Source organism: Leuciscus leuciscus (genome assembly GCF_965113295.1).
Source record: "Leuciscus leuciscus genome assembly, chromosome: 11".
NCBI classification, from domain to species: Eukaryota; Metazoa; Chordata; class Actinopteri; order Cypriniformes; family Leuciscidae; genus Leuciscus; species Leuciscus leuciscus.
The window spans coordinates 7061565-7083085 of NC_138735.1; positions in this window are offsets into that span (position 1 = coordinate 7061565).

A 21521-nucleotide genomic window follows, 5' to 3' on the forward strand; every position below is an offset into this window, starting at 1 on the left:
AGATGGACTCCGAATAACGTGCAAAGTTTAATGCTGAGCGTTTCCCAGTGATAGACTGGCATAAAGTTGGCTTGATGTTGGACATTCGCACATTTAGAGACCGTCTCTAAAGTGTATACGACATTGGTATACACGTTTCTAACTTCAATAGCATTTGAATAGAACGACTTACAGTCATAAAACCAACTGTAAAATGTTTATTTAGTGTCAGGCATAATGTGCACCCTTTGGATTTTTTATTCAAATAAATTAAAGTTTGCTATTGAAGTTAGAAACGTGTATAATGTTGTATGCAACTTTGGAGATGGTCCCTAAATGTGCGAATGTCCAATGTCAAATCAATTTTACATTTATTACATTTAGTCATTTAGCAGACGCTTTTATCCAAAGTGATTTACAGTTAAACTAACAATAGGAGGACAACAATATGCAAGTGCTATGACTCTTCCCAGTTTAAACTAATGCAATACACGTAGGCAGCCTACTATACCATATACTATACTATTATATATATATAGAGAGAGAGAGAGAGAGAGAGAGAGAAGAGAAGAGAAGAGAAGAGAAGAGAAGAGAAAATAAAGTGTTAGTATTAATTGATCAAGTGTTGATTTTGTGCCAGTATATCACGAAACGCTCAGCATGAAACTTTGCGTGTTAAGTTCATATTCTGAGTCCATCTGCTTGCCTGTAGCCTATATAGAAGCCTACAGCCTACATCTCCAATAAGGTGCGAGTTTGGTATTTTATATCACTGTATTAGTCCATTAAGCTACATTAAGCGTTTTGTCCCGACTGAAGGGGGATCCTTGAGAAGGACGTATTGAGGGAAACCGATTATAATCCCGATCATGGTAGAGAAAGCTGATGACATGTAGAATACACAGGGAAAGTAACGATTAAGTTACTGAATGAAACATAAACACACCTTTTGTGTCTTTATCATCTTTTCCGCATATGACAACAGATAATCGTTTTCATTTTATGAATGAATGGCTTGCTCTTCTAACTGTTACTGGTCTTCATCAACAACACGCGCTTTTGCACCTCCTGCTGGTGAGGTAGACTAACAGCAGATGGAGAGTATGCTCGGCAATCTACTGCTTTTCCTACAGTTCCTGGACGTCTATGTTGAATTTACTGTCGAATTTGAAACCACTGAATTTGTGGAAGCGAATTTGCAAAGCAAAATAAAATGGACCGAAAAATGCCTGTTGAATATTATAGGTTGTATTTTTAATCGGTCTGAATATTTTGGAAGTGAAATATGAAAGGTGAATATGGATTATTGAATTTTTAATAATGAAAATGTGTTTAAAATGTTTTAAATTGAAATATTCACAGCTTAAATATTCAACCATGTTGAATTTCAGCCCATAAAAATGCAAGCCCTAAAGATACAATGCATTAAAATGCAAGCATGGTTTTTTTTTGTAATGCAATTCAGGCTTTTTTGTTTCAAAAACATTTGACATTATTTTGCTTCCATATCTTTATATGTAATATATAATTTATGTATATAATTTATTATTATAAAATTACACATTTGTGATTATAAAGTTGCAATTCAGTACATTTAAAATATATTAATTTTAAATATAATATTGTATAACATTGTACATTTGCAGCCAATGAGCTTGCTGCTCAACATTAAACTAGTTGGTCAGTGTTTGCTGTAGCAGTTTTTAGTGCTTTAAAAGTTCCTCAGAAACCCTCTACCCTCCCCAGCTCCACCTGTATAGATCTGCAACAGGTAATTTTTATATATGCTATTTGTGCAGCATCAGTATGTCTTACATGCTCACAGCAGTGTGTCCGTATGCATTGGCAGTGGCAAGGCCCTGTACTTGCTCTGCAGCAGCAGCAATAACAGCAGCAGCGTAACATCTATTCCGCCAATACCAAATACATTAACATTGTCATATCCGTTACCATGCTAACCTCTTCAGAGAGTTGTCATGACAGAAACACAATTAAGCACTCTTCTTTTTAACAAGGGTAAAGTGCACTGTAGGATTCAAGTTTAATTCATTACCTACACTAAGAGCTAGCAGGAGCCAGCAATGATTGTTCTTCTCTGCAACGAGACATGTTGTTTCACACTTTTCAGCCAGTAAAAATTGTCTATTTGCATTGCAGCTTTCACATCACAAATTGCATTTGTCCAGTTAATTCCTGTTTTTTTCATCTGCCTGTTCCAGAAGCAGCACTATTAAAGTTTTTTTTTATCACATTTCCCTTGTTTCCAAGCAGTGTTCTTGTTTGAGCTCTGTAACTGATACAGCAGGTCTTACTGGCTCAGAGATAAACTCTGGTGTTTGTGTGAGTGGTAATGTACTCTCATTTAAATCTTATCTTGCTGCCAGACACAAATTTCTCTCAGTGGTGTTTTTTACGCAGTCCCATACGGTTCAGTTCGTGAATCATTACCGTTGTATATTCCACTGTATGCTATATGTCAGTAAATAAATCCCAGTATTCACATTTCCCTCTAGTAAATTGTTCCACTGAAATAAAACCCCTCAAGATAAATGCATGCTCATCCTCAGACTTAGCAGGCTGTTGTTTCTCTCTTTTTTTCTTCAGAGAGTTGGAGTTGTACTGAAGCCTCTTGATCTCTCTTGATAAGTCTCAGAGAACAGTGCCATTTGCGTGCTATATCTGTCCCAATGACTTACTATTAATCTCATTACAGGATGCACACGTTTTCTTTCCTTTTGATGCTTCTTCAATTTACTCAATTTCATTATGTTTGCTCCACTTACATTTGTAAAAAAAAAAAAGTGTTTCCATCTGGAACTAAACAGTGGATTTCTAGTTCCTAGCATGATTTACATGGACGATGGCAAATTAGCGTATGAACACAATCCCATAAAAGCGTTGATGGGAGTGGAAAGTTCTGCATGTGATCTATGGACGACACGCAAAAACACAATCTACTAAGAGCAGCTAAAATTAGTGTCTGGTTTAAAACATGCTTCTTTTGGGTGTTAAATAATAGTGCAAATACCAGTACACTGACTAGCGCAAACATTAGTAAATCACCTTGCATGATTCATTTAAATAATCTCCTCCCATAAATGTTGCTGGTCAGCCGCAAAAATAACTGTGTCCAAACCTTTTCAGCACTAATTGTTCACTGCATGTCTTTAGTAGGCTAAATCCTGATAGTATAGTTTTTTTTAGTGCCAAAAGAGGGTTTGCGCTGGAACAAGCTTTTAGTAAATCTGGCCATAAATGTTAAAATGTAACGTTTTTTTTTTCATGTGTTTTATGTGTTTCTATAGCATCCAAGTTTCCACTTTGTGTTATAATACTGAGCCTGACATGGTAATGGAAAGAAATATTAGTTAAATGCCCATATGTTTTGCATTCCCCGGAGAAACTTTGCATTTGCAAAGTACGGAGCCCCTAAGGGACGTGGGCTGGATTTCCTGAAACCTTCTTGATGCTACGTCGTTCTTAAGTCATACCTTAAGCTGTACCTTATTGTTAATATGTGTTTCCCAAAACATTCTTAGTTAAGTATACCTTCTGTAAATCAGTCTGTTCAGAAGGTTGGTCTGGACCACTCTTAGCTACACCTTATCACTGTTGACAGTCTATAGGAAGATAATTCTGAAGTTGTAATACACCCAGTGTTCAATTAGGCTAATTCAAGTATTTTCATGGAAAGAATAAAATTGTCATTACACTGATTGTTGTTAGATTTTTAATTATATTATCCAAAGGTACACCAGCTGGAAAACCATTAGGCAGTAAAGGCTTAGGAGTCTATTTAAAAGGAATGATTGTGGGGAGTTCTCTCAAACTATAGCAGCAATACAGCGAATAGTTGTTTTAAAAGACGGTGCCGTCCGCGGAGCGCTTTCTAAGGCCAGTGAAAACATACTGTCAGTTAAGCCCTATTTGGACAGAAATTGTTTCTCATGGGGTCGTACAGTATTTTCAACATTTACAGGGGTTAGTCTGTGATTTTATTGTCGTCCGAACCCAGAATGTCAGTGTTTTTCTCCCACCACCCGCGTAAAAATCCCTGGCCAAATTACCTACTGATTTTTGACAAACACCAAGGTTGTGTGCGTGTGGTAATTTAATTGCCATCCGAATCCACATCTCTAAGTTTACAAGAAGAGATCAGTTTGAACTGCACTGTTTAAATCCTTTTTGATCACTGCAGAGCACCATACGTACGATGTACACTTTAGAGAAAGCTCTCAGTATTCATCAAACATATCTTAATTTGTGATCCGAAGATGAACGAAGTCTTACGGGGTTGGAACAACATGAGGGTGAGTAGTTACTGACAGAATTGTCATTTTTGGGTGAACTAACCCTTTAAGCCTTGTCTGTGAAACCGGGGGCTAATATAAATCATTCATCTTGCATTTTAAATGTTCACCATGACATGTCATTGAAACTTAAAATAAAACTGCTCTGGCTCCCATCACTGGGTGGGATTGCCAGGAAGCTTGTGGAGGAGCCTGAGAAAATGGCGAAGCGTGCACCCTCTTATAGTACTTGAGTACATCTATTCATAATATCTATAGTTAAGTAAACTACTAATTAACCTTCTTGCCATATAATCTGGCTGTTCTGTGGGAAAATTGTATGAATAAAACCAGTTTGTCCAGGAAATGTTGCACAGTATGACCAACATTGAATTTCACTGAATAACTTTAATTATCTATACCATGTGATTGGTGTATTTAAAGATGAAGTTGTCTTATGTGGTATTTACATTATAAAGAGAACACACAATGACCAGTAAAACACCATGTGATTATCATGTGAAAGCATATAATTGCCATGTGATCCGAGATTTAATACAAGACATACAAACCGATATTATTAAGGAATTGTGTAGTAAAACAATCCTATACAGTGCAAACAGCAAAATATTTGCTCTCTAATCAAAACGTGTACCCATCAAGAAATGTAATGGGATGATTAGAAATCATAAAACTGCCCTAGGTTTTAAATTATTACCAACAATCATAAATATGTGATTGCAGCCTTGCAAAGTTTCCATAGTTATCAACCCTAAAACTCTACATTATTCCATGTTTGGAATTCATATAAACTAAAAAAATAAATAAATTCTAGCAGCATAATTTAATAAATCACACATTTAAAAAAAAAATATATTTTGCTTTTACATTCAATTACAATCTGAATATTTGAAGGTTGAATGTCAGTGCAAAATGGCTGTGCAAAGTAGCAAATATTACACTACATTATTTCAGTTTCTTTATATTTTTTGGCAACAAAAACTGTAAAATATGATAAAAACATAGTTTTTTCTCATAACGGTAACCCTTTAGATTACAGCCCGGAATGTACTGTGTAATTAAGACGAATTTACAGCGTGACTTTCGGTAATTATAGTGTACCCATAAAGTACTTACATGTCAGCATAAGGGAACAATATATAAAGTTTGGGGAATAAAGGGGTAACAACCATGATAATTAAAAAAATATTTCTACTGTTAGTATTAAGGAACTAAGGGGTTCTTATTCAACTATTATGATACAACAATCTACATTTGGGAGCAATTTAGCGAGAACATACACTGCATAGCCTACCTTTTTGTAATAATGGTGTACTGATACTGTATAGGCTTTTTCAAAAATTACAGGGTACATATCTATGCATTTATTATTAATTATTAATAATATTTATTATTTATATATATACTAATTATTATTCATTATTATCTATGCATTCTATGCATTTATTATTATTATTATTTATTTTTTATAGCAAAAGTGCAGATGTTTAAGTTTGGGCTTACATGTTTCAAGGCAAGTACAAGTATTGCAATTTTTTTAAATACTGGAAAATATACTCTTGGTCCATGTACTTACAGAGTAAGTGTGACATTGCGGGCCGTAAATTAAAGTGGTGCTTGTTACCCTCTTGTTCCATGTACTGTAGTTACAGTGTAAGTACAAAAAAAAAAAAAAAAAAAAAAAAACATACACACAATCTAATATCCAACTTAATACAGTTGGTCTGAAGCGATAGTCTACAGTTTAAAAATGTTAAAATATTGTACTTTTTCTTACAAACACTTGTCGTTTCACTTCAGAAGACATTGATCCATCCATTAGGATCATATGGATTACTGTAGTTATTGCAGTATGTGCTGTTTGATGCTCCAACTTTTAGGAACACATCAGCTTTCATTATATGTATTTCCAGAGATGTATTTTTTATTTTTCCCAAAAACTTAATTTGTGTTAATCTGAAGAAGGAAAGTTGTATACATCTCGGATGGCATGAGGGTTAAAGATGAGTAAATGGTGAGGATGTATTTCTGGGTGTACTGCATTTTCTTTTAATACAGAATACAGAATAGCAAGAGGCATGATTTCTTCTTCAGATCATTCAGTGGAAAGAAAGAAAAGGAAGAAGAGGAACAAAAGGAAGAAGCCAAGCAAGAGAAAAAGGGGGGGACAAAACGTGCTACTTTCTGTCAAGACTTAAGCATTTGAAATGAATTGTTGATTAAAAAAAAAACTGTTTTAAACTAATTATGTATTTTCTCAGAAAATGTTTCAAATGTTGATATGTTACACTTTCATTGTGTTTTACTGTATTATAATACTCTGGACAAGCCACAACTGGACAACTTTACTTACTAGGTTTTGGTCTGGATCCGGAGATCTGGTATTTTATCTCCCAGCGTTCTGTTGTCGACATCGGCTTGATTTCAAGTTCATTCCTGTAAAGAAAATCTAATTTGATGAATGGAATGGATGTCTCGAGCCAAAACAAAGTCGCAGCCTCTCAGACAGGTATCAAGAGGAACTGTGCCTTCTGAAAACACACATGCATCAATCAGCCAGAAGGATGATGAAGGACACACTCGACTCAGACTTTGTTCATATCAAGAGCTTCTGATTGAGACGTATTAAGTCAATCACTGTCTATGCCTTGAGTCCTGGGCTGCGTTTCCCAAAAGCATTGTAAACCTAAGTTGATCATAGAGACCACTGGTGGCAATTGTTCTACGATCAACTTAGGCTTACAATGCTTTTGGGAAACGCAGCCCAGCTCAAGCCAAATGAATTGCGTCTGTAATTTCCATCAGCGTTCCAATTTCTCTGTTTTGATGAAAACTGAGAGGAAATGGAACCTCTCTGAGGAGAGAAATACATCAAAAGTTTTTCTATGACATTCTTTGAAGTTAGGTTCGCCACTGTTACTCTCATTGTCAACATTTTTTAAAGAGGAGATCAGTACAAAACAAACAAGTTCAGCCTTCAGGTGTTTGACAAATGAATATGTTGTTTAAATATTGTTAAGGCTTTCTGGTGTCGAGAAGAGAGATCTGGCAATGGTAAAGTGCTCAGCATGTTGACGTGTAAAGTAATTAGATTTCCACATGGCTTTCTTCTTCACAGATAGCCATGTGTGCTTGCCCTGCAGCCATCCCAGCAGGCAAAGTGTCTGTGATTTAATTTAAAGACTGGACATTTATCTGAAGCCTGTTCACAACAACATTTCCAATGCTTCCATATTTTTATCTTAAACAAATTTGTGTCTGCCTGACGGAAAAACAAAAAACTGTTTTTTAAAGTATGGCTATATAAGATGTGTCCAGCATTGAAAAGGCATGTACAGATAATAATAAATGGTAGCATATGTGATAATGCTTCTTATATTCAGAAAGTCTCTTAAAGGTTTCATGACAGGTCAAGCGCTTTATATGGGATTTGGATCTAGTTAGTGAGCTCAAACTCTTGTAAGACAATTAGGTGATGTGATTTTCACATGTGAAAGCTAAAATTACATAATTGACCTTTAAGCTGGCGGGAAGTGAAGAAAAGACCAGAGATGCAGCCTTCAAACCATCTCTGAATCTTTTCTTTGAACGTGTTATATAAAGTGCATAAACATGTTAAGTGTTTGTTTCCCCTTGTGAAAAAGAAGTGCACTTTAGTATACTTTTAAAAGAGTTCTTATTACAGAAATAACACGCTTAAAGGGATAGTTCACCCAAAAATGAAAATTAGCCCATGATTTACTCACCCTCAAGTCATCCTAGGTGTATATGACATTCATCTTTCAGACGAATACAATCGGAGTTATATTAAAAAATGTCCTGGCTCTTCCAAGCTTTATAATGGCAGTGAATGGGAAGCCAGAATTTGAAGCCCCCAAAAAAGTGCATCCATCCATTATAAAAGTGATACACACATCTCCGGGTTAAAGCTATTGTCTACGATTTCAAAGATTGTTCATTATTAATAACCTCGTTTAGATGCTGGTTATGGTTCTACAGTAAAATCCTAACAATATGAAGAGAAAAAAAAATGAAAAAAATCCATTCACTCTATTGGGTGTACAGCTGCAGAGAAGTTGACCAATGTAAGCTGTCCGGCCGGACAGCTTACATTGCTCAACTGCTCTCATCCAATCCCCCGCTCCACTTGAAACCACCTGGCGCTCGCGTCACCCTCCGCCTATGATTACCAACCAAACTAAAACACACATTCTTTCCTTGAGTGTTTTTGCGAGTCGCTATCTCGCTGATATACCTGATGATTTTGGATTTAATTATGCAAAATGCAATTTATCATCTCGCACAAAAAATAGAAAGGACAACATTTTGTGTCAGGTTGTTATGTTGTAATGCTAAATATAATGGCAAAATTGTGTGTATTAACGACCCGCTGGAACCCCTATGTGAGATCCACCAATCAGAGATGTTCCCGAATCTCAATTGGATCAAATGAATGGAGAGTATTTAGTGTTTTCAGCAACAACCACTTAGCAACCATAACAACATTCTGTCAATCAACATCACTCTATATAGGCCGCTGTACGTGAGCTGTATCGTTCAGTTTCGTTCCGACAAACGGGGCACAAATTTTTCTTTTGCTCAATATGTTCAACGTTAATAAAAGGTATCCAAGCAAAAAGTTCTCCACGCATTATCCTGCAGTTAATGAGAAATTGTAATTTATTGGCGCATTATATTGACTGCGTATTGAGACATGTAAAACTGTTGAGCTAGATTTTCAACCAATCAGCATCGAAAATGTAAGTAGGTCACAGCCGAAATCAAGCCAATATCACTACGCACATGTAAACATGGAGGAGGACGTAAGCAGCGCATCTTCATCTGATAGCGGCGATCAAGCTCGATTAACACCCGTAAAGTGTATTCTTCATGTCGGAAAAGATGGTGGGAAAGGTCCGCAGCCCTTTACTGAAGTCCGATGGGAAAAAATCAAGCATAGGAATGGCTTAAAACGTCGGACGCTACGGAGCTAACGTTAGCTATTGCTAATAAACATGTTGCCCTCCTGGACAAACCGGTCTCTGATGTCCCAACAACTACGGGTTTCACCCGGCCTGCTATCGGCGTTTTATAGACGCTTGACTTGTGTGTATGTGTGTGATGGGTAGGTTTAGGGGTCGGGTTAGTGTGTGTGTGTATGTGTGTGAGAGAGAGAGATAGGCCGCTGTCGGTAGCCTAAAAGAGGCCTAGAAATAGGGTTTATTATGTCACAATTATGTCACATAACATTTACCTCAGGAAAGCCATTTAATGACCATAATATAGGCACGTTAGTTGGCTAGAAAAAGTATTTTGCTAAATATGTGTACTATATTACATATTTATTATATTTGTACTTGTATCATTAAATAAAGTTGTTATTATAATAAAAAACGCATTATATTTAATCTGAGTTATTTTTTACCTTAAATAATACTACTAGCTGATAGGGCTGTCTGTATGTAGCCTATGTATTTTTTTATTTATTTTTATTTATTTTTTGAGAAAAATTAACGCCTATTTTGTGTACCTAATATTTATTCAAATGAGTCAATATTAAATCAAATCACAAGAATTGAATTGAAATCGTGAAATTTGTTTCAAGAAATTTGTAAAAAAACAAACAAACAAAAAAAACCCTAGCTTACCAGAAATTGTACCATATAAACATATAACATGTTTTCACTAAACCTAATACAATTCAGTTTAGTTACTAAAATGTTTTGAAAATCACAATACACTTATTGTGATGCAAGTTTTTTGCAAACCCCCCCAAATCTCACTCCAAGTTAAAATCAAAAGTATACAAAAAAAAAAACACTTTTAAAAATAACACATTTAATGGTGAATTGTTAATTTGCATACACGAGCAGTAACTGCACTACATGTACATATTCACAGGAATGATTATTGTAAACAAGATTTAATTTTGATTTATTTATTTACCTACCCACCTCTCTCTCTCACACACGCACACACACACACTAACCCGACCCCTAAACCTACCCATCACACACATACACCCAAGTCAAGCGTCTATAAAACGGCGATAGCAGGCCGGGTGAAACCCGTAGTTGTTGGGACATCAGAGACCGGTTTGTCCAGGAGGGCAACATGTTTATTAGCAATAGCTAACATTAGCTCCGTAGTGTCCGACGTTTTGAGCCATTCCTATGCTTGATTTTTTCCCATCGGACTTCAGTAAAGGGCTGCGGACCTTTCCCACCATCTTTTCCGACATGAAGAATACACTTTACGGGTGTTAATCGAGCTTGATCGCCGCTATCAGATGAAGATGCGCTGCTTACGTCCTCCTCCATGTTTACATGTGCGTAGTGATATTGGCTTGATTTCGGCTGTGACCTACTTACATTTTCGATGCTGATTGGTTGAAAATCTAGCTCAACAGTTCTCTTACGAGAGGTCTCTCGTACTGCGTAAGATATCTTACGCTAGGGGAAAATCCTTTTCCGCGAGATATTGAAGCCAAAAATTATCCTTAATTTTGTAATAATGCAAAACAGCAGCAATGCAGACATAGGCGAGACAGCTCGCGCGCCTATTGGCTGCTCTGCGGCAACTGCAGCAGCCTATCGAGCGAGGCCTGGCGTGACGTCAGACCCAATCAGGGCACTTCGCGCCCGCTGCGTCATGTCCCGCCGAAATGGGCGTGGTCTAGGCCTATAAATATCGCTCGCAGGCAGCTATTATCTGATTTTTCATCCTTCAAGCGAAGCACACGCATCGCTGGAGCTGGATTAGAAGCCGCGCCGTCGAGAGAGAGCACCTTCAGCGGGACGAGTCACTGAAGTCGCTGGCCGCGCCGCCTTCCTGCCTTCCTGCTGCGCTTTCCGGCGCTTATATCCTTCTCTTTATTGCACTGTATTTCTGTGTGTGTGTGTCGCCGCCGCGACACACATTTCTAAAAGAGCTAGCGTCTTTTTAAAGATGCCTTCCTGCGGCTCGTGCAGAGCCACACTCAGCGACGGGGACCGCCACGTGATCTGCGTTTCCTGCCTGGGTGAGGAACATGCAGCTCTCGCGCTCGCTGACGGCGGATGCCCTCACTGCGAGCTGATGGCAATGGCGACTCTGAGGACTCGCCTAGCCGTCTTCACCGAGACTGCTCCCCCGCCCGCCGCGGCGTCGCGCCGTAAAAAGCGCCGTGCCCAGCGGGCCCCGGAACCCTCCCTCAGCCGCCAAAGCTCGCCGGTTCGCCCGCTTGCTTCCCCGGCTTCTTCTGTTTCGCTTCCTGACGGACAGCGGCCGCCGTCTGCTGCCGCTTCCGTTGATATCGCGGATGAGGAAGCCCTGCTGGGAGAGGATGATTCCTGCTCTATCCTGGCGTCAGGCAGTGAGGATTGGGCGGGCTCTGAGGACCCCGCGCCCCCTGCCCGCACTTCGTCAGGCAAGAGAGCTTCCATCGAGACGGAACTCATGCGAGTACTCGCACAGGCCGCGGCGAGCCTCGGCCTCGAGTGGTCTTCGCCTGAGCAGCCCGCTCACAACCGGCTGGATGGATTTTTCCTGCCTGGGGAGCGCGCTTCACCTGTGTCCAGACCGGCGCCTTTTCTTCCTGAGTTACACGAAGAAGTCGCCAAGTCCTGGAGCGCCCCCTATTCTGCTAGAGTGCGTCCTGCTGTTTCTTTGGCATTCTCCGCCGTTGACGATGCCAAGAACAAAGGATACCTCTCGCTGCCGCCGGTTGAAGAGGCGATAGCGGCCCACTTATGCCCGCCCTCCGCTGGACGGCGCGCTAAGCCGGCCCTACCCTCTAAAGCTTGCCGCACGACGTCGAGCTTGCTCCACCGCGCTTTCTCCGCCGCCGGGCAAGCTGCGTCAGCGTTGCACACCATGGCAACGCTCCAGATCTTCCAGGCCGATCTCCTCCGTAAGCTGGATGAGGAAGGACCTGACGCGATCTGCGTGCCGGACTTAAGGAGTGCCACGGACCTCGCTCTTCGTGCTACTAAGTCCGCAGCGCAAGCCATTGGACGGACTATGGCTTCTCTCACCGTGTCTGAGAGACATCTATGGCTGACGCTCTCGGAAATGGCCGAGTCTGAGCGCACCACGTTCCTCGACGCCCCGCTTTCCGCCACAGGCCTCTTCGGATCCTCCGTCAAAGATTTCGCGGAGAGATTCGCAGAGGTACAGAAAGCATCTCAGGCTATGAAGCACTTCCTCCCGAAGCGCTCCAGCTCTGCAGCAGGCCGTGCGAAACCGTCTGCTCAGAGCTCACAGCCACAGCCACCGTCCACTGCCTCCACTTCACAGCGCCGCCAGGCCAGAAGCGCGAGACCGCGCTCCCGCTCATCCGGTCGCCGCCCCGCAGGACGCGGCTCGCGACCTAGGATTACGGTGAAGCCCGAGGCCCCGAAGTCGTCCTAGCACAGCTAGGAAAACGACGGTGTTCCAGTCCCGCTGCGGCCGGACTCACACCAAAGCTATTCGCTCGTCCAGTTCCAGAAAATGTGACTGTTCCAGTGTTTTCTGCAGCCAACAAGTCGGTTCTGTCACCCGCTTGCCTGCACACAAATGCCGTTTTCACGGCTACCCAGATAAATCCCCAAAAGAGCGTATTTTCTGGTGTCCCGGCCACGGCCGATGGTGTTTCGTGTGTAGTAAGAATGCCCACTGCCCAGTGCCCATCCCTACACATAAGCACAGCCTGTCACACAGGGCTCGCGCACATAAAACCGACTCAGGTCGGTTGCGCTTCAAACATGGTGAATGTGCCCACTACCCAGTGCCCACTAACACCACGTTATGCATGTCTCACGGTTTCTGTAAAAACGAAACCAACGTGCACTCGCTTCACGCAAGCGAACGATGCTTTCGGTGTGATAAATGTGCCCGCTGTCCCGCGCCCACATCCACACATAGACATGACAGTTCCCACGGGAACCGCCCAGCCCTCCCCCTCGCGGTTAACCACCGTAGAGGAGTCGAGCGCGGGCAATCTGCCCGCTGTCATCAGCGCGCCCCATGCCTCAAATGTCACGAGCGACACGCTTGTGTTACAGCACACAGAAGCTTCTCCATCGCTGAGCGAGCGGAGCGCGCTTCGTATTCGACCCCTAGCTATCCATGCAGACGCATGGGCAAGGCTACCCGGGGTTTCGAAGTGGGTGCTGAACATTATAAAAAGAGGCTATTCGCTGCAGTTTCGCCGACGCCCTCGCCGCTATGTGGCGCGCGTCGAGACCACGGTAAAAACAGAAGTAGCACATCTACTTCGAGCCGAAGTGACGAAACTATTGAGAAAAGGGGCCATAGAACCTCTCTCTCAAGATCAGAGCGAGGGAGGGCTATACAGCAGATACTTCCTGGTACCGAAAAAAGACGGGGGTCTCAGACCCATACTAGATCTAAGGCAACTGAACAAAGTGCTTGTGAAGCGACAGTTCAGGATGCTCACGACCAGGCAAATCCTTGTGCAGATTCGCCAAGGAGATTGGTTTGTGTCAATAGATCTGAAAGACGCGTATTTTCAAATACAGATAGCGTCACGTCACAGGCGATTTTTGAGATTCGCCTTCGAGGGCCAGGCATATCAGTACACAGTCCTGCCGTTCGGTTTGTCCCTAGCACCCCGTACATTTACGAAGTGCATGGACGCGGCGCTCGCACCCCTCAGAATGAGAGGCATGCGAGTGCTGAATTATTTGGACGATTGGCTGATTCTAGCGCAATCTCGCGCAGTGCTCATAGAACACACGACCATTTTACTCGATCACCTCGAGGATTTGGGTCTGAGTGTCAATTGGGCGAAGAGTTCCCTGTCACCCAGTCAGAAAATATCTTTCCTGGGCACAGAACTGGACTCACTATCCATGATAGCGCGACTATCACAACAGCGCGCGGTAGACATTCGACGCACAGCGAACTCTTTTCGCTGCGGCGCGTCTGTCCCGCTCAAAAGATTTCAGAAGATGCTAGGTCTCATGGCCTCAGCATCGTCAGTACTCCAGCTGGGTCTGCTCCGCATGCGCCCGCTGCAGTTTTGGCTGAAAGCGCGAGTCCCACGCAAAGCGTGGGCACCCGGTTTGCTTCGCCTCAGGGTCAATCAGAAATGCGTTACAGCTCTGAAACCCTGGAAAGCGAACGACTGGTACCAATCAGGTGTAAGCCTGGGGACTTCCTCGAGGGTGAAAGTGGTGTCCACGGACGCGTCCACCTCGGGATGGGGAGCGCTGCTCGAGGGCAGACCGTTCTTCGGCCAGTGGTCAGAACGGGAGAAGCTCCTGCACATAAACTGCCTCGAAATGCTGGCAGTAGACAACGCGCTGACGCGTTTTTGTCCCCAAATAAAAGGTCACCACGTCTTGGTCCGTTCGGACAACATGTCTGTGGTATCCTACATAAATCGCCAGGGCGGCATCAGATCCGAGAAACTGTACAGGCTGGCAGAACGCCTCCTGGTATGGGCTCAGTGCAACCTGCGCTCGCTCAGAGCAGCGCACGTGCCAGGGATCATGAATATAGGACCAGACAGACTGTCCAGGAACAATGTTCCGGCAGGCGAATGGTCCCTACACCCACAGACAGTCCAACTGCTGTGGAAGAAATTCGGCAGAGCGGAAGTGGACCTGTTTGCGTCTCAAGAAAACGCTCACTGTCAAGAAATTTTCTCCAAGAGCAGGAGCGCGCTGTCCCATGTGTGGCCCCGCCGCCCGCTCTATGCTTTTCCCCCCGTCTCTCTCCTGCCTCAGGTGATAGAACGGATCAGGGAAGAAGGATGCTCAGTACTGCTGGTAGCACCGTTCTGGAAAAACCAACCTTGGTTCCCAGCCGTGATGCAGTTAGCAAGTACTGCCCCGTGGCCAGTACCAGTGAGGAGAGATCTCCTCTCACAGGCCCGCGGCTCGATCTGGCATCCTCACCCGGATCTATGGTCCCTTCATGTCTGGGCCATCAACGGGTACATGTTGGACTCCCTAAAGGAGTATTAAACACGATCACGCAGGCTAGAGCTCCGTCTACAAGACGACTCTATTCTTCGAAATGGTCAGTGTTTTCGGGCTGGTGCACAGCCCGTGGTGTGTCACCCACAAACTGTGATGTGACGGAGGTGCTTTCCTTCCTACAAGAGCTGTTGGATGGGGGCAGGGCCCCCTCCACGCTCAAAGTTTATGTGGCGGCTATAGCAGCGTTCTCAGAAACAACGCTTGGTCAGTCAATAGGAAGGAACGATTTAGTCATCCGCTTCCTTAAAGGAGCTAAGAGACTGAATCCTCCCAGACCTCCCTCAGTCCCCGTATGGGACCTTTCTACGGTTCTGGAAGCCATGAAAGGTGCGCCATTTGAGCCTTTACAGTCAATCGATTTGAAACACCTGTCTTTCAAAACGGTGTTTTTGCTGGCTCTCGCTTCGGTGAAGCGCATAGGGGATCTGCACGCGCTCTCTGTGAGCGCGGCGTGCATGGAGTTTGGGCCCAATGACTCAAAAGTTATACTCAAACCTAAGCACGGTTATGTTCCAAAATCCCTCAACACACCGTTTAGGGCGCAGATTATCTCTCTGTCAGCCCTACCGGTCCCTGATGAGGAAAGAGACGCGAGCCTCCTTTGCCCAGTCAGGGCATTACGAGCTTATGTGTCTCGCTCGTCTGTTTTCAGACAGACGGAACAGCTCTTTGTTTCGTTTAGCGGACGTTCTAAGGGACTAGCCGCGTCGAAACAGAGCCTATCCAGATGGATAGTTGATGCTATAGCGCTGGCATACGCCTCCAAGGGCATGCAGTGCCCTTTGGCTGTCAGAGCGCATTCCACAAGAGGCATGGCCTCTTCGTGGGCTTGGTCAAGTGGGATTGCCTTGCAAGATACAGTATTTGTATGGCGGCAGGCTGGGCCTCCCCGTCTACATTTATAAGGTTTTATAACCTAGAGGTTCCCGCCCTGCAGGCCAGGCTGCTGTCGGTCTAAACTACCAGTATTATCTGACCTGATGCGTTCAGCTCAGAATGCTGCGTTTGCTGAGCACAGCTCAATTTTCGACAGTTTAAAGCTGGGCAAACTGTGTAAGACCCACATTTTTTCCCATCAGTTCAGGCCGTACCCCGCCCTGTCTGTATGATGAAATTTGCGTCCCTTCGACGCTACTTTATGTGGAAAAAGTGAGGCTGCACCCCTCCTTCTTCCCGGACTCTCTGTGAGTTCACTGAGTGATTGTGCACTATATGTACCCCGGGCTTTCGCCCTTGGGTCTTTGGTGTCAGATCTCAGCATGCACGGCGTTTTACATTGGGTCCCCTAGCGTAAGATATCTTACGCAGTACGAGAGACCTCTCGTAAGAGAACGTACTCGGTTACTAACGTAACCTCGGTTCTCTCTAGAAGAGGGAACGAGTACTGCGTATCTTGCCGTGCATGCACACGCTCTGGTTGCTTCGATGATGAAAAACCAGATAATAGCTGCCTGCGAGCAATATTTATAGGCCTAGACCACGCCCATTTCGGCGGGACATGACGCAGCGGGCGCGAAGTGCCCTGATTGGGTCTGACGTCACGCCAGGCCTCGCTCGATAGGCTGCTGCAGTTGCCGCAGAGCAGCCAATAGGCGCGCGAGCTGTCTCGCCTATGTCTGCATTGCTGCTGCAACGCGTTTTGCATTATTACAAAATTAAGGATAATTTTGGGCTTCAATATCTCGCGGAAAAGGATTTTCCCCTAGCGTAAGATATCTTACGCAGTACTCGTTCCCTCTTCTAGAGAGAACCGAGGTTACGTTAGTAACCGAGTACGTTTTACATGTCTCAATACGCAGTCAATATAGTGCGCCAATAAATTACAATTTCTCATTAACTGCAGGATAATGCGTGGAGAACTTTTTGCTTGGATACCTTTTATTAACGTTGAACATATTGAGCAAAAGAAAAATTTGTGCCCCGTTTGTCAGAACGAAACCCTATTTCTAGGCCTCTTTTAGGCTACCGACAGCGGCCTAATAGCATTGTGGCAGCGATGCTAAGAAATCAGAAAATTACACAACCCAGGCATGAACAACATGTATAATATGTCCCTGGCCATGTCTCCAATAGCTTATGATGAGATTTCGGGTTGATTTCTAGTCTGGCATGCAGTTATAGGGTTGCTTGAAAATCTGTAAAGAGTAGATGCAAAACAATCTCTCCGGTGTTTGACCTTTGACCCTGTTTCAGCTCATTGAAGTTCTCTGCTGGGCTTCACTGACTGTGTGTAATGTCTGAGGGAGGGTGTTGATCAGGAGAGCAGCAGTCCTCCCCTGGTGTCCTCTCACTGCTGTCCTGGGATGACACTTCCTTAGTGTTTGTATGTGGTTAATTAGGGAAAAGTGAGCCGAGGCGATCTGTTGTGTCTGGAAAGGGAGGGGGTGATAATATTTACTTGAGTGCACTGCTTGAGATTCATTAAATGTGCCACCAAACACCCTCTCGCCATTATTTTGCCATGCCAACCTTAAATGGTAGGAATATGCAAGCTATTGGTATGTTCAAGGATAAACCAGTTAAAAGAATTAGCAGGGTTTTCAACAGAAGGCTCTGTATGGACAAAAATACATGTCTGTATGGAACATTGTTTTGTCCATGGTTGTCTCCATGGACAAAACAAAAAACATACAACATGACCTAAAGTAGCCTACTACATTACTAAAAAGAATCTATATACAACTTTTTAGAGGTTAAATGGATCGTAGTTGATCCATATGGACCAGGAAGCCCAGTTCGGCATGCGATCCTCTTTCGCATCTCCATATGCTTGAAAGGACATATACAATACCAGTCAAATACCAGTAGTAGTATACCAGCAAGTAGTCTCGCAAACAGTCGATTATGTCTTAATTAACGTTAACGTAGAGAAAGAAATCGGATGTGTATTAATAAGCAGTAATTAGGAGTTTATTGAGGAAAAAGTCATAGTTAATATTTAGTTAATAGTGAGAATTGGAACTTAGTCTAAAGTGTGACAAAAATGTTATTCACAATATTATGATATGTGAGTTAATCAGTAAACTTCTCAGTATTATCAGTCCTGTAAGGTGTGGTCAGGTTGATGTTATGACCCTCAGTGTTTGATTGGCATGTTGCACTGTGTGGTTCTGTGAGATTTCCTGACTAATCGTTCCCATTGTCTCCTTTCAGCAGGGCTTCATAGACCCTCCTACAAACAGGAAATGGGATAACATCCTTCTCCATTCTTGAGAAAGTGGGCACCGAATAGTATCCAACAATTCATTTAACAGAATATCCGTTGTCCACAAATGAAATGTTTGGATTCTTATGCATCTCTGTAACTTTTGTAGAAGGTCACCATCACCAAAGACACTAATCCTCAACCATAACAACATTGAAAGAATGTACTAGAATGACAATGGAAGTGTTGTCAACAGGACATGGGTCAGAAATAGTTAGTCTTAAAAGCTACACTTGAAAGTTTTCTTTTGGCAAAATCCCAAGTGTCCTCATAGAGTGAAGACATATCTCACGTTCATATTTATTTAATTGTTTGTCTCATATGTCATTATATTTGTTTTCCGTTACTGACCATCCTGTAGATGTTGATGTTGATTGCTCAATATCAGTCCGAACATCTAAGGCACAATGTCTTTTTGTGCCTTTGCAACAAACAAAAACCATTTCAATGTATTTTTACAGCACTTTTCAAAATAGATATTGTTTCATAACTATGAATCAGCTAATCAAGGTCTTCAGGATTACCAGAAACTTCTAGGCAAGTGTGTTGGAGCTGGTTGGATTTTCAAATCCCTCACATTTTCAAACAACTGTCCGTCAGATGGATGGATGGATGAATGGATGGACTGATTGATAGGATTGTTATTCTCCTGTTAACCAAATTTATATTTCAACATGTGTAAGATAACTGTTTGTTCAGTCATTCTTTGAAAGACTATTTTGGCTCTTCTCAGTGGCATGAGAATAAGTTGTTTTTCTTTCTAGTCAGGCTTATCACTCTCTGCCCATAGTGAAAAAAAAACAAAAAAACATGGAGATGCATGTTCCCTCTGATCGACTGTATACCGGTTGGGTTCTGTTGATTCAGCTGTGAAGTAAACTTGGCCCAGAGCTGATCAGGCTGGCTGGTTGGTCATCAGGCTGAAGAGAATGTCCACTGGTGGTCATGGCTGAGAGAACAAATTCAATGACCCCACTGTCCTGCTCTCTTCAAGCTCTTGACTCTACGCTGGACAGACTTTAAAACAGGTTGGGAAAAACAAACACATACTAAGATTTTAACAACACAGCCTCCCACTGACTGCCCAAATCTCCAGAGTAAAAAAAAAAGCAGTTTACTTATTTTATACAATATTTTTCAGATTTAAAACACTGCACACAAATGCATCATTCATTCATTCCCATGGCAAAATGTAACAAATATCACAATGGCAAAAAGGCACCACATAAAAAAAGAATGATCCAACTAGACCATCCATACTACTAGAATTATTTGAAAAGTATCAAGTCTTAGGGCATGGGCATCTGTAGTATACTAGTGTAGATGAACAAAATCCTTATTTTCTCAGATTTAGCCTTGCCACAACAAATTACACATAAAATTAGACATATTTAGTTATGTTTGTCATGGCACAACATGAAACACAATGCTAAATATAGTGAAATTACATTCTAAATTGTCATATCAATCATTTTCAGTTCAGTGAACCACATGGATTATCTATAAATATATGCATGAATTAGAAAACCTCAACATCCATCTTACCAAATGAATATGATTATTTGAAAAGATCTAGAGAGAGTAGTGGTTAATTTTCCCCTTCTTTATAGTGTCTTTCCCACCATTTCCCCAATCTCCATTTCCTGTTTGGGATGACAATTTTGTGTGTTTTTTTGTTGTTTTTTTTACATTTGGGAGACTGTCTGTGACAAACTGAAGTGTGTTAGAAACATTTGTTTTAATCTTTAGTCAGCAGTTTCCATAAACTATCAGACTGCTTTCCGCCTATTCCACAGACTGTTTCCAAATAATGACCCTAAAGTGTGCAATAAATGGCAAACGTAGGGGATATTTGATGTAATATATTTCAAATGTCACTGTTTTTCAACCCTCACTGATTATTAGGAAGGCCACACAAATACACAATCCCTTTCTTTGAAGATCTGTGGACCTGGGATTTGGTCTCCACTTGCCTTTCATGTTGGTTTATGGGTCGTAACACTTGGCTTGATATGAGCCATCCGAAGCGAACGCATCACTATCATAGTCACACAACCCAATAAAACATTCCAGTTACTATCCATTACAGATAAAAAGTCAGGCAGCAACAGTTAAGCTAACAATCCCTTGTGTGCCCCTTGTGAAAGTGGCTGTAAATATTTTCTAAACCTTGGTGGCTGGAAAAGGACAGAGCAAAGGATGTGTCCTTGGTCATTGACATAACAGATGCAAAAGTCACTATGGAAGTTATTGCCACTAAACAGAAAGCTTTCATAATGTGATTGAATAGAAATGCTTCCCATCTACAATTTCCTATTTCAATAGAAAAGTATAAGATGCGTATTAAATATCACCTATATTTCAAATGCATATGGCACTTTCTGTAAATTGAGACTTGAAATATATATATATATACAGTATATATTTTTTTTTTTTCAACAAGATGTTTCCATCCAGAGTTTCCAAATTTAACTTATTTACAGTGGAACATTGCATAAAGCATTCACGAATAAGAACAAAATAGTCACAAAATAGTAAAAATAATAAAAATGTTGCTGCAATCGGGGAAGCCACTGTGGCTGTTTTTTCCTACATCATAAACGACTTGTGCCTCTGAGCGCTCAGATGAAACGCAATAAACACTGTCACTGTCATGTTATCTTGCCTTCGGAGGCGGATGGTGTTTGGGAATGGAAGACACTTCTGGGAGGGAATTATACCCAACCATTTTGATGACAAAATTTGGCTCCAACATTCCAGAATGATCAATTCAACATTTGAGATGATGTGCAACGAAATTGGTCCACCGGTGAGTCGCCGAGCCGATCCTGATCACATGATCTGTTGAGGCAAAGTCAAAATACTGTTTTTGTTGCACATAGAGGGATTCATTTGATATCTCATTCAAGAAATCACACAACTCTTTAGCTACAGTAAAATGAGTAGGGTTGCAAATTTAGCCTAAATTATGCTATTACTACTGGGATTATCTAGCTTTGGACCACATACTGATAAACTTATTATTTCTCATGAATAAAGAAATAAAGAATAATCAAA